Source organism: Schistocerca americana, chromosome 1 (assembly GCF_021461395.2).
Source record: "Schistocerca americana isolate TAMUIC-IGC-003095 chromosome 1, iqSchAmer2.1, whole genome shotgun sequence".
NCBI lineage: Eukaryota > Metazoa > Arthropoda > Insecta > Orthoptera > Acrididae > Schistocerca > Schistocerca americana.
In genome coordinates, this window is record NC_060119.1 from 188,220,473 (window position 1) to 188,233,933 (window position 13,461).

A 13,461-nucleotide genomic window follows, 5' to 3' on the forward strand; every position below is an offset into this window, starting at 1 on the left:
GCAAAAAGAAACTGAAGCATCGAGCGGACGCGATCTGATGTCACTATAACTTCGTACACTGCACACCAACGGAATATAAATGACTAGTTTCAGATCCCTGTGAGAATTAAAACTAACACCAGGGAGCATTAGTGTTGTTTAGACCATATAGAGTATGCAGGATATTAGGGGTATAAGTGTTGATGCCTGATGTTAGTGAGCTGAACAACATTACATCCGTATTTGCTTCATTTGCAGACTGATAATAATAGCTATTAGTAGCAGTATGTCTTTGCGTTCGTTAGTACCTCCAAGTACAAATGGCACAAACAAGGCATTAATGTTTATTTTTCCCTGGGCCGTAGGTTAGGTATTGAAGAGAGGACGTCACAATCGGGAAGTCTACCCTGACAGGCGAGTTCACTTCACAGCACGGTTACGATCTTGCAAAAAACATCAGGTAGCAAATTATATGATGTGTTTGCGGGAAGGCTGTTAGACAGAGAAAAAACAATTAACACACTGAAGTGGGCACATATTAAGGTACCAATCATCACAATATCTGTACCTATAAACCTAACACTCTGTATAAGGGAAGTGAACAGCAACAGATAATGTATGATCACTAAGAAGAACATGGAGCTGAGACAGTATCGTGGCACCATATTTAAGCAGGAAAATGCTTGTCCGCACGTGGCACGTGTCTCTGTGAGCTGTCTGCGTGATCTCGAGGTACTCTCGTGACCAGCGAGATACTCATATCTGTCCATCTGTCTCTAATATAACAAGTGGTAGTATCCAGGATATCAAGGACCAGTTACAACAGTTGTGGGCCAGCTTGCCTCAGGAGAGGATTCAACAGCCTTACGACACCCTCTCCAACCGAATCAGTGCTTATAGCAAGGCCGGAAGGGATGCAACGTCAAAATCAGACGTTTTTGTAATCGCGGCAATAACATCACATACCATCCTTCCGTTTCTTCTCCTCCCCTTCTGAGTCCTTCATTTTTTTTTTGTCAGGTAACTTATTTAACAAAAAATTCTTTGGGTTAAGTTCTTAAAATTGTTAAAAGACAAGAAAATGTTGAACAAGCGCTCGGTGCAATGGTTCACGGACCTTTCGCGTCGCTATGCGCTGAAACAATGATACTCTTACCATCAGGTGAAGTGGCGTAGTGATTAAGAGACTAAAGAAGCAAGGGTCTGTGTTCCGTTGTTTTCATAAGTCACTTCGGATGAATGCTGGGAGAGCTCCCTGAACCACACTCCAGTGATTTCCTCTCTCGCGACGGATCAGTCCACACTAATGCTCCAGCTCCTGGAAAATCACACTGACCCGAAGTCAGATTTCATTCGTTTCTCACATTTTTCCATCCTTCTTATTCTTTTTATAGCGAGTACAGCTCTGGACAATAGTATACAGACCCGGGCAAGTAAGCTTTTTCTTATTTCAGTGATTTATACCACTGTGACAACTTTAGTATATTACAATATATGTCTTTCAACGAAGCTTTATCTTGCCAAAGTCTATGGCATAGAACTTCACACACCCAACTGAAACTGAAAAATTAGCAATGAAAGAATTTTTCCTTCTCTAATGCAGATCGCCAGTTTCTCCATAAGTTCTAAACCCAAATAAACTAATTGAGTCTACACACACGAATAGGTTTAGCTTCCGTCGTACAAAACTCATCGTTGATCAATACAAGACTCGAGACCTTTTGTCTGTTCAGTGTGGTACAAACCTGATATCCACTGGCGGAACAAAAATCGCAGCACTAAAAAATAATTGATGAGATGATGAGGTTCCATACTCCGAGGAGCGTAGGGGACGATGCGGGAGACCCATACTGCTGTACTAGGCAAGGTCCTAGAGGAGGTGGTTTGTCATTGCCTTCCTCCGACCGGAATGGGGATGAATGATGGTGACGAAGACGACACAATAACACCCAGTCATCTCGAGGCAGGAAAAATTCCTGACCCCGCAGGGAATCGAACCCGGGACCCCGCGCGGGGGAAGCGAGAACGCTACCGCAAGACCACGAGCTGCCGAAAAAAAAAAAAGTAGAGTAATGAAATTTCGGAATACATTTGTCTAGGTAACACACGAGGATTGGAACTTAAATAGTGGCAACTATTTATTCACAATCGATAGAAAAGAGTTATATGTTTGCACCTGATACTGTCCTTCAAAGTAGTCACCAGCGTTGTATAGAAACCGTTGCCAGCGATGTGGAAGGCGTAGTATACCGTTAGCAGAGCCTGGTCTGTTGATGGTGCGATTGGAGCGGTCTACTGTCTGACGAATCTCTGGAATAGTTCTGAAGCGAATTCCATGAAGTGGTTCCCTCATCTTCGATACCAAATCAAAGTCACAAGGACTTAAGTCCGGAGAGTATGGTGAATGGTACAGTACTTCCCAGTCCCATCGACCGAACGGAGCAGCCACAGCTTGCACTGTATGCGCCCGCGCATTGTCGTGCAAAATGATGGGTGGGTCGCGCAGAAAGCGTCGCCACTTCTTTCGCAGAGATGGTCTCAGGTGATGCTCCAAAAACGAACAGTAATATTGTGCACTGACGGTCTGTCGTGGAGGACCGTAATGAGTTAACACCATCGCGTCGAACACGAGAATCATCATAACTTCAACCATTCTGGGGCTCTGACGCACTTTTGACTTTCACGGCGACCCAAAATGACGACATTCGTTGGATTGGCGCTTCAGTTTTGGCTTGTACGACGTGGCCCGTCTCTCATCCAGTGTTACGATACAGCATAGGAAAGCTTCTCCTTCGCGCTCATAGAGCTCAAAGTGCATCTGAGCAGCGTCGTAACGCATTCATTTCTGCATTTCTGTCAAGTCATGCGGAATCCATCGTGATGCAATTTTTCGCATGCCCAGGCCTTCCTTCAGGATGCGAAGCACAGTTGTATTCTCTAATCCGGTTTCGTGGGAGAGCTCACGAATCGTATGTCAACGGCCACTGTCCACTAATGCGGCAAGAGCATGCACTTCTTCTTCAGAGGCACTAGGGTGACCTGCCCGATGCATCTCTGCCACAGTTTGCCGACTTTCGTTGGAGGCTTTTACCCAACGCGCCACTGTTCTGCACGGCAATGCCGATTCCCCGTATGCTACTTGAAGACCATGATGACACTGTCGTACTGTACCACCTCTGGCACAATCAATCTTGATCCAACTTCGTTGTTCCTGCTTCGAAAGCATAGTGACACCGTTACGTTAGACCGCTCGCTCACAAGTGACTGTTTTTCCCTCGATTGTGCTCACGCCGGTGACGTGGGACGGGCGAGTCCATTTGCTCGGAGGTAAGGTAGGTATGTCAACAACGTGTGCTATCAGCGACAATAGTAGATTCCATTGCATAGTGTCTCCACAGCAGTGTTGCCACTATTTAAATTCCAGCCTACGTATTTAAGCGATTAAGGTAGCAAGACCACAGGTTAATGTACGCGTGAGGTAACTCATTGCAAATTGGAAATTGTGGTACAATAATAATAGGTGTAGCGGCCAGAATGTTGACTGCAGGCATGCAAACGTGCTTGCATTTTGTATACGGTACCGGTGTCAGTTTTTGGGATGGAGTTCCACGCGTGTTCCAATTGGTCGATCAGTATAGGGATTATTAAGGTGGTTGTCGATGGTACAGGTGTTGTTGTCTGATGATGTCCCATATGTGTACCATTGGAGATTAAGGACAGGTGCGATCAAGCACTACAAGCCGACATGTCAACACTCTGTAGAGCATGTTGGGTTAAATGGTTCAAATGGCTCTGAGCACTATGGGACTCAACTGCTGAGGTCATTAGTCCCCTAGAACTTAGAACTAGTTAAACCTAACTAACCTAAGGACATCACAAACAGCCATGCCCGAGGCAGGATTCGAACCTGCGACCGTAGCGGTCTTGCGGTTCCAGACTGCAGTGCCTTTAACCGCGCGGCCACTTCGGCCGGCATGTTGGGTTACAACAGAGATATGAGAACAAGCGTTATCCTGTTGGAAAACACCCTCTGGAAAGCTTTTCATGAAAAACAGCACAATTGGTCAAATCGCCAGATAGACATATAGCTATGCAGTCAGGATTCGTGGGATAACCACGAGAGCGCTCCTGTTGTCACAGAAATCGCACGCCGGACCATAAATCCAGGTATAGCTTCTGAGTTTACCATGCAGACAGGTTGGTTGGAGGCCCTCCACCGACCTCCTAACACCATTGGCACCGAGGCAGAAACAGATTTCATCAGGAAACACAACAGACCTCCACCCTGCCCTCCTGAGAGCTTTCGGTTGACACCAGCGTGTGAGGCCGCAAATGATGGTGGGTTGGGGTCAGTAGAATGCACGTCGCCAGGCGTCTGGCTCGGAGCTGTCCCAGAAGTGACCGATTTGTAACAGTTATTTGTGTCACTGTGGTGCCAACTGTTGCTGAAATTACTGCTTCAGATGCAGCACTTGCACCAGAGCCATACGTCGAAAACGATGCTCCTCCCTCTCGGTGGTGCCACGTGAGCGTTCAGAGAGCAATCTTCTTGCGACAGTACATTTTCGTGTCCATCGCTGCCATCAGTCATGTACAGTGGCTACATTCCTTCCAAGCCTTTCTGCACAGAAGGAACATCCAACATCTCGTAGCGCTACTACAGGACCTCATTCAAAATGAGTGAGGTGTTGATAACGGCGTCTTTGCTGCCTGAAAGGTATTCTTGACTTACATCAGGTCACCTCGTCCAGTCTCAAAGATAACTAACACTTACGACCGTTGCACCGTATCTTTAAAGCAAACTTCATTTGCATCCTCGAAGTGATGCTACTAACGCCACTGTTGTGCGACTGGCGCGAAATATGAATAGACATCATCTTCCAGATGTGGAAAAACTCCTACTAACTTTTCTTTACGTCGCACAACTCCTCCTTGGCGTTGCGATTTTTTTTTTCTGTCAGTGTTGAACCGTGAATTTACTTTCAAAATTTTTTCTTCAGAATTTACTTTATTTACTAGCGATTCATCAAGAACATTAACACATTTAATCACACTGTGTGAGCGTGGAAGTAGTTGCCAGAGAGCAACTGACGAAATCAAAATCAAATTGCTTTTAACAAATGGGAATTTTATTCCTAAAAGCTTTTTTTTTAAGAAACAGATTTAAAATTATAATCAGAAAGCACCCTCTAAATATCAAGTTACAATTTATTCAGAGGCAGAAACAAACAAATTTTTGATTGTATGAGCTTTCGGACTGAGAATGTTTCAAATGGCTCTGAGCACTATGGGACTTAACATCTGTGGTCATCAGTCCCCTAGAACTTAGAACTACTTAAACCTAACTAACCTAAGGACATCACACACATCCATGCCCGAGGCAGGATTCGAACCTGCGACCGTAGCGGTCGCGCGGTTGCGGGCTGAGCGCCTAGAACCGCTAGACCACCGCGGCCGGCTCGGACTGAGAACCTTGCCGCTCCCTTTTGACACGGCCGTAGTCACGACAGCTCACAACAACCACTGAAAGATTACACTGGTGCAAATCTGCAACACACGAGATTACTTTAAACTGAAAGTTTTAACAATTCACATAAGCCCACAAACTATGCGCCCCGTAGGAGGGATGGAAATAATACAAAGCACTAAAATTAAAAGATTAACTTGCCACCGAAGGTGCAACTTGATTTTAACTTCTAAGAAAAGTCTTACAGTGGAAGGGTGGCAACTTTATATACTAAAATGACCATTTAAATAAAAGCCCATGAAGTGCAATCTTATATAAAATTCTACACGGTTGGCCAAACAAGCTAAGTTGCTCTACAGTACACAGATGCCGCCTCTCAAGATCATAGGCAAAGCCAAAACATATTTCAGGTATTATGCCGTTACACGCCAAGCAATAAATTCGTTAACACGTCAAAGCCGACAAAAATGACAGAGGCAACTCCGAACGACAGACAGCCACCAACTGCCTAACAAATGCAGACGTGAGATAGACGAGCAAGCTGGGGACGAGAGACTGACTAAGAAAACGGTAAAATTTAAGAAGAGTAAATCACACAACATATCACCAATCACTTCAAATAAACTGCGATTTCTGAAGAAGACCTGGCGCAGCACCCCCAAATCGCTCTACCAAACGGCTGCCAGCCGCTTCAACGACGCAGGAAGGCGCGCCGATCTCCCGTCTCACGGCGTCGCAGCTCGCATCGGCCAGACCAATGTTGTGGGTTGACTCCTGTTGCTCTCGTGTCGACCGCGAAGCCACTACCCCCCGCTATACGGCGCGGCCCACTGGACTCACGTGGCGACCTCACATCTACATCTACATCTACATCTATACTCCGCGAGCCACCTTACGGTGTGTGGCGGAGGGTACTTATTGTACCACTATCTGATCCCCCCTTCCCTGTTCCATTCACGAATTGTGCGTGGGAAGAACGACTGCTTGTAAGTCTCCGTATTTGCTCTAATTTCTCGGATCTTTTCGTTGTAATCATTACGCGAGATATATGTGGGCGGTAGTAATATGTTGCCCATCTCTTCCCGGAATGTGCTCTCTCGTAATTTCGATAATAAACCTCTCCGTATTGCGTAACGCCTTTCTTGAAGTGTCCGCCACTGGAGCTTGTTCAGCATCTCCGTAACGCTCTCGCGCTGACTAAATGTCCCCATGACGAATCGCGCTGCTTTTCGCTGGATCATGTCTATCTCTTCTATTAATCCAACCTGGTAAGGGTCCCATACTGATGAGCAATACTCAAGAATCGGACGAACAAGCGTTTTGTAAGCTACTTCTTTCGTCGATGAGTCACATTTTCTTAGAATTCTTCCTATGAATCTCAACCTGGCGCCTGCTTTTCCCACTATTTGTTTTATGTGATCATTCCACTTCAGATCGCTCCGGATAGTAACTCCTAAGTATTTTACGGTCGTTACCGCTTCCAATGATTTTCCACCTATGGCATAATCGTACTGGAAAGGATTTCTGCCCCTATGTATGCGCATTATATTACATTTATCTACGTTTAGGGAAAGCTGCCAGCTGTCGCACCATGCATTAATCCTCTGCAGGTCCTCCTGGAGTACGTACGAGTCTTCTGATGTTGCTACTTTCTTGTAGACAACCGTGTCATCTGCAAATAGCCTCACGGAGCTACCGATGTTGTCAACTAAGTCATTTATGTATATTGTAAACAATAAAGGTCCTATCACGCTTCCCTGCGGTACTCCCGAAATTACCTCTACATCTGCAGATTTTGAACCGTTAAGAATGACATGTTGTGTTCTTTCTTCTAGGAAATCCTGAATCCAATCACAAACCTGGTCCGATATTCCGTAAGCTCGTATTTTTTTCACTAAACGTAAGTGCGGAACCGTATCAAATGCCTTCCTGAAGTCCAGGAATACGGCATCAATCTGCTCGCCAGTGTCTACGGCACTGTGAATTTCTTGGGCAAATAGGGCGAGCTGAGTTTCACATGATCTCTGTTTGCGGAATCCATGTTGGTTATGATGAAGGAGATTTGTATTATCTAAGAACGTCATAATACGAGAACACAAAACATGTTCCATTATTCTACAACAGATTGACGTAAGCGAAATAGGCCTATAATTATTCGCATCTGATTTATGACCCTTCTTGAAAATGGGAACGACCTGCGCTTTCTTCCAGTCGCTAGGTACTTTACGTTCTTCCAGCGATCTACGATAAATTGCTGATAGAAAGGGGGCAAGTTCTTTAGCATAATCACTGTAGAATCTTAAGGGTATCTCGTCTGGTCCGGATGCTTTTCCGCTACTAAGTGATAGCAGTTGTTTTTCAATTCCGATATCGTTTATTTCAATATTTTCCATTTTGGCGTCCGTGCGCTCAAGGCGGACAAGTCATCTTGTGTCTCAGCGCGCGACCGATCAACCGACTGATTCAACCGCCGATGGCCATTGCCTGAGCAAAGTCGAGCAGACTGGTGGCCTAATGCGCAGACTCAGATGCACTAACTAAGCCCCGACCGGGCGACCAACTCGCTGAGTTCTCTTGCTGGCGGAGTGGAAAGACTCTTATTTTGCCGGCTTTAAAGGTTGATCCGAACGAAAGACATACCAGCACTCCGGACGACAGACAGACACTAACTGCCTCACAACTGCAGACGAGAGACAGACTAGCAAGCTGGGGACAGGAGATTGACCCAGTCTGACTGACTGGCGAGCTCATAGCGCTCCTTAATTGTACGTGAAGAGGCAACCTTTCCCCATTACCACCAGAGGGAGACACCAAAGCTGCGATTGCCACAGCGGCACCACCGCCAGAAACGGAGGGCGACTGCTTCACACAACGCGCTGCGGCGTGCTCTTCAAACAGCAATTTTTACCACGGCTCAAGTGTAATTGCGTTCCTCGGGAAGACTGTCCTTACAAAAGGCTCTTCATGAGCGCAATCCACTTCTTTCCCTTGCCCTCGAACCGGGTCACATGATCAAGAGAACAGACGAGAAATCACTTGTTATAGACGTGTTCTGTTGTGGAGGTTCAGCTCTCCTGCTGTGTTGAATTAGTTATTTAACAGGTTATCTGTTCTGAAGACCATACTCACTAATTTATTGCAATGAATTGGATCGAGGCAGTTTAAATGCTACGTCATCATGACTTGTGAGTCTGGCTTTCAAGCTATCCATTTATTGATGTAAGAATGCAGAGTCTCGCGGCGATAACATTAAGCACTCCTTGGCCATTGTCAAGCCGTATGACAGCCACTTGGCAGCTAGAACGATCCTTATATACACTACATGCCGGCTGTGACGTCACCGGTGCCTCATCCGGCACAGAAACGCGGTGTTTTACAAACATTGGTGCATCATGCAAGAATAATATCAGCCGCATTAAAATGCCCAGTGAGCAGAACCACCTACGCAAGGTCTTCAGGAACAACGCCTATAACGTCCATCAAATAAATGAAGTGATTTCAAACGAGATCACAACAAGACCACCGACGAAGAGTGGGAAAGGAAACATGTTTTCTTGCTTTTCCGTGGCTCCGTGTCGGGAAACATAAGCCGCCTGCTGAAACGACATAAGATCAAATCGACCTTTTGGCTTTTCCGGCTGAAATTCGTCAATTACTGAGTCCACAGCAGGCCTCAAAACACCTCGGGTCTGCAAGATACCTTGCGAGTATGGCCAGTCTTATGACGTACAAACAATACGCACTGTGGAACAACGCAGGAAGGAGCATGAAAGGTTTTATCTCCTACGCTACCAGGAGATTTCTCATCTGTTTAGCTGAACATGCTTTAGAAAACGGACACCGGTTAAAATTTGACGAAACATCCATCGTGGCTCGCAGAAAAGGCTTCTTGGATTGCGTAATTAAAGAAGCCATTGAAATAAAAGTCACAAATTACTCCGCAAACAGAGGCGGTGGTCTGCAGCTCAGCACAGCGTGCGATCCAGCGATCGCGCGGTTGAAGCGGGAGCATCGAACGTCGAGTCAACAACATACGCTCGTATATGGCAGTGCTGCGGGCACTAGAGATGGGGGATGCGCTCTTGAACTAATTCATAGAGTTGAATCTTTCAAAGGAGTGAACAATCAGTGATTCAGAAAAAAAGAACGGTAGCTCCAAACGTTTCTCACAGAAGAGAGAGAGAGAGAGAGAGAGAGAGAGAGAGACGGAGCATATCAGCGGGGCCTTTGCTGGTCAGAGCACACTGGACGCCACACAACACAACCAGCGCCGGCCTCTGCCCTGCTTCTACCTTGGCTGCCTGCATTGTGCAGTGCCCCATTGGATTTTGTGTTTCACATATGCCGTGCCGTCCATGTGCGTCGTCTGCCGCGCGCAGTGTCTGGCGCAGCTTAACTTCGCATCGCACTCTGTCGGCGATCGTTTCAGTCGCACGTCCTGCCCTCTGGGCAGTTGATGCGAGCAACAGGACAGAGAGCCACCTAGCGAATAACATAGGAACTACTTGCAACAACCTGCTCGCAAGAGAACAGACGATTTGTTTCGGAGCGGGTGAGTTCACCGCTCCCCCCACCCTCGGAACTCGCCCGCTCAACGCTCACCCCACCGTCTCGACTCTAGCCAGAGCGTTGAGCAAAGCGACTCAGGTGTCACTCTGGTCTCTGCGGTCTCAGCTCACGCAGTAATACAGCTCGCGGCTCGACCCGCTCGACTCAGCCCCTCTGCATCGGAGTTCGTCCCTACTGGATATTGTTCTTCGTAGTAATACCGCTATGTATATTACATTATTATGTTATGTATACATCAATTGTTTTTATTTTATTTTTATTTGTTTAAACTGATTAGATTAGGTTCCTGATGACTCCTCTTACTATGGGATTTTTATTATGGACACTCGAATTTACGCTTTAATTACGAGCGAACCGATAAACGTATCGCAAAATGTGATACACCAATATTTTCCTTGTTTTATTCTGCGTAAGGCTATATGCAGCACTTTCGTTTTACAGTCAAATTTATATATTTTTTTTTCTTATTCTGGTACGGATTTTGCGATTTTAGGCGTCTTCGGAAGGAAACGTTCACTTTAAAAATATATGGCTTGCGATGAATTTGTATGAGGTTAATGAAATTTTAATACATTATAGCCAAATATGTTGTTAATGTAAATCTCAAGTTACAACATTTTCCGATCACCCAAAAAACCACGATAGTGCAAAACAAATCAATAATCAAAAACTTTGTCATATCGTGGAAATTTCAATAAACAATACAAAATTCTTACTCATTATCTGTGTTACTTAAAAATAGGATCAAATAAGATCAAAATACAGGTGTAGTACTGGAATAAACCAAGTTTAAAGGACAATGTGCCTTCCATTTATTTTCTATTGTAAATGAGTGGTGAGTCATGAAAAAGAGCTAATTCATTTCAGGGAGTGAACAGTTCTGATCCAATCTCTGAAAAGAACAGTTTTGCCCATCTCTAGCGGGCACCAGTGACATCACCGCTGGCGTCTAGTGTATATTAGTGTTGTACCAGCAGCCCGCTGAAAGTAGTACCACTTGTCAATGGCCAAGGAGTGCTTGCCCGAGAGCTCGTGTGATTTTAATTGCTTAAGACGGTCTGAAACCCGAGATTTTTTTATTCGGGTTTAAATTTAATAAGAAAGAACATAATAAGCCTTTGACACTGCTTATGTTGCTATAAAGAGCAATCAAATGAAAATGGAACTGACGGAAAAAAGCAAGTAAACTGTTTCTTACTTCAAAAGTAATCGCCATATCTCTTAATACATTTGTCCCACCATAAGAGAAGATGGTCAGAGTTCTCATGGAAAAATGTTAGCGGTTGCTTACGAAATCATGATTGTGGCCTGGCATGCACCTCTTTATCCAAAGCAAATCGACTATCGTTATCGTCTTTCTTCGGGACCCCAACAATATGGAAAACGCACGGGGAGTGATTGGAACTCTATGGGGAGATGTGTAATGACTTCCATGCGAAACTTCTGCAGCGTACTCGAAACAACCTTGCCAAAATCTGGGCCTGTCCATTCAGGCATTGGCCGTCTCTTCTCACAGTAGGATAAATATATTAACAATATTGGCGGCCGCGAGGGATTAGCCGAGCGGTCTTGGCGCTGTAGTCATGGACTGTGCGGCTGGTCCCGGAGGAGGTTCGAGTCCTCCCTCGGCCATGGGTGTGTGTGTTTGTCCTTAGGATAATTTAGGTTAAGTAGTGTGTAAGCTTAGGGACTGATGGCCTTAGCAGTTAAGTCCCATAAGATTTCACACACATGTTTTGAACAATTTTGGCGGTTAATTTTCATATAATAAATAGTTTACTTACTTTTTCCCATCTGTCTCATTTGATTGCCCCGTATAGCGCGACGAAATAGGAAGTGGTGCTCCATACATCACTAGTCCAATATGTGCCAACCTTTGTGGTGAAGTTTATTACGTAACGGGTATTAAATCATTAAACATTCATTCCACTCGGAACTGATGCCCATCATCAGCATCACTATCAGTATGATATGTGACACCCACGCGCAGCCAGTCGCTATGGCCGAGCGGTTCTAGGCCCTTCAGTCCGGAATCGCGCTGCTGCTACGGTCACAGGTTCGAATCCTGCCTCGGGCATGGATGTGTGTGATGTCCTTTGGTTAGTGAGTTTTAAGTAGTTCTAAGTCTAGGGGACTGATGACCTCAGATGTTAAGTCCCGTAGTGCTTAGAGCCATTTTTGAACACCCACGTGCAAGAATACATTCTTGTATTCGTTGTGGCACGGATGCAAACAGTTTCCGAATGTCAACTCAAGAAATTTCTTGCAATGCCTGAAGCGCATACTGTGTAGCTAATGAAGATTGCTGATTGGAGGCTGGTACGAAAGTACACGTCTTCTGATCACATTCCATCTAAGCTACACGGGTGAAAAACCACGGGATCCTGCAGACCTGTCAAGGACTCGTACATTCCTCAAGGCGTTTGTAGTGTGAAGTGCATTGTGAGGTTTTCTTTTATCCTGCTAGAATGTGCCATTTGGTATTACGGTTAATAAGGGTATGAGAAGAGGGTTTACCATTCTTGCCTCATACTGGCTAGCATACGGGCTGCTTATAATAATTACTAAATTTGTCCTATTGTCTTATCTAATAGCTTTCCATACACTGATGCAAGAACAACGTCAGCTTTCTGTGACATTTCATCAGGTGGTCTGTGGGCGCCGATCTACCGAGCACGACAGAGGACAGAGTGTTGTCAATTTCTTATTCTACTCTAGCCATAGCACACCCAAATTATTGTTGTCTGTAATGTGTTGTCAGTAGTAAATAACATGTGGTAACTCGATATTTCAACCCAGCTTCTGGTAATCTGTTCACGACGCTGTAGCCTCAAGCAGAATTTCAGCTGTTGTCATCCGTCTCTTCGTCACAATCAGCCAAACAATCCTACGATCATCTTGTGGTGTTGTCTACCTGAAAGGACCTACGCCTAATTTTCTTCCCACAGTGTTCTCCTCAGCCCATCACATCATTACTGGTTCGGTAGTCATTGCACTAAAGCAAACTGTCTGATGATCTACAGGTACGATGCTCCCATTTCCCTCACACCAATCCTGTGACCTTTTTAGAGTCAGGGAAATGCCGATAAACTATACGCTATGGACATGTGCTGCATTCTCAATCTGAAAAGTTCCAGTAGCGTTAAACTCAGTAGCCATCCTGTAATCACACCATTGTTCGCCTGTGAGAACAAACTTTTTCTGCACAGAAAATAGGCTCGTGTATGGTTGAAATTTTAATCAGTATACACCGCAGCATCAGTTTACTAGCATTCAGCCAAAGTCTACCACTTCCCATTTCCGTCTACGTCGTTAAACGCTGAAATTTAGTTTTCAGAGTTCCGCGCACCAACCAACACAGTTCCTGCAGGGGCTCACGGATGCGAGAACCGACAAAACTCACCGCCGTTGTATGTGACCATATTGATATGTTTCTTTCAACAAGA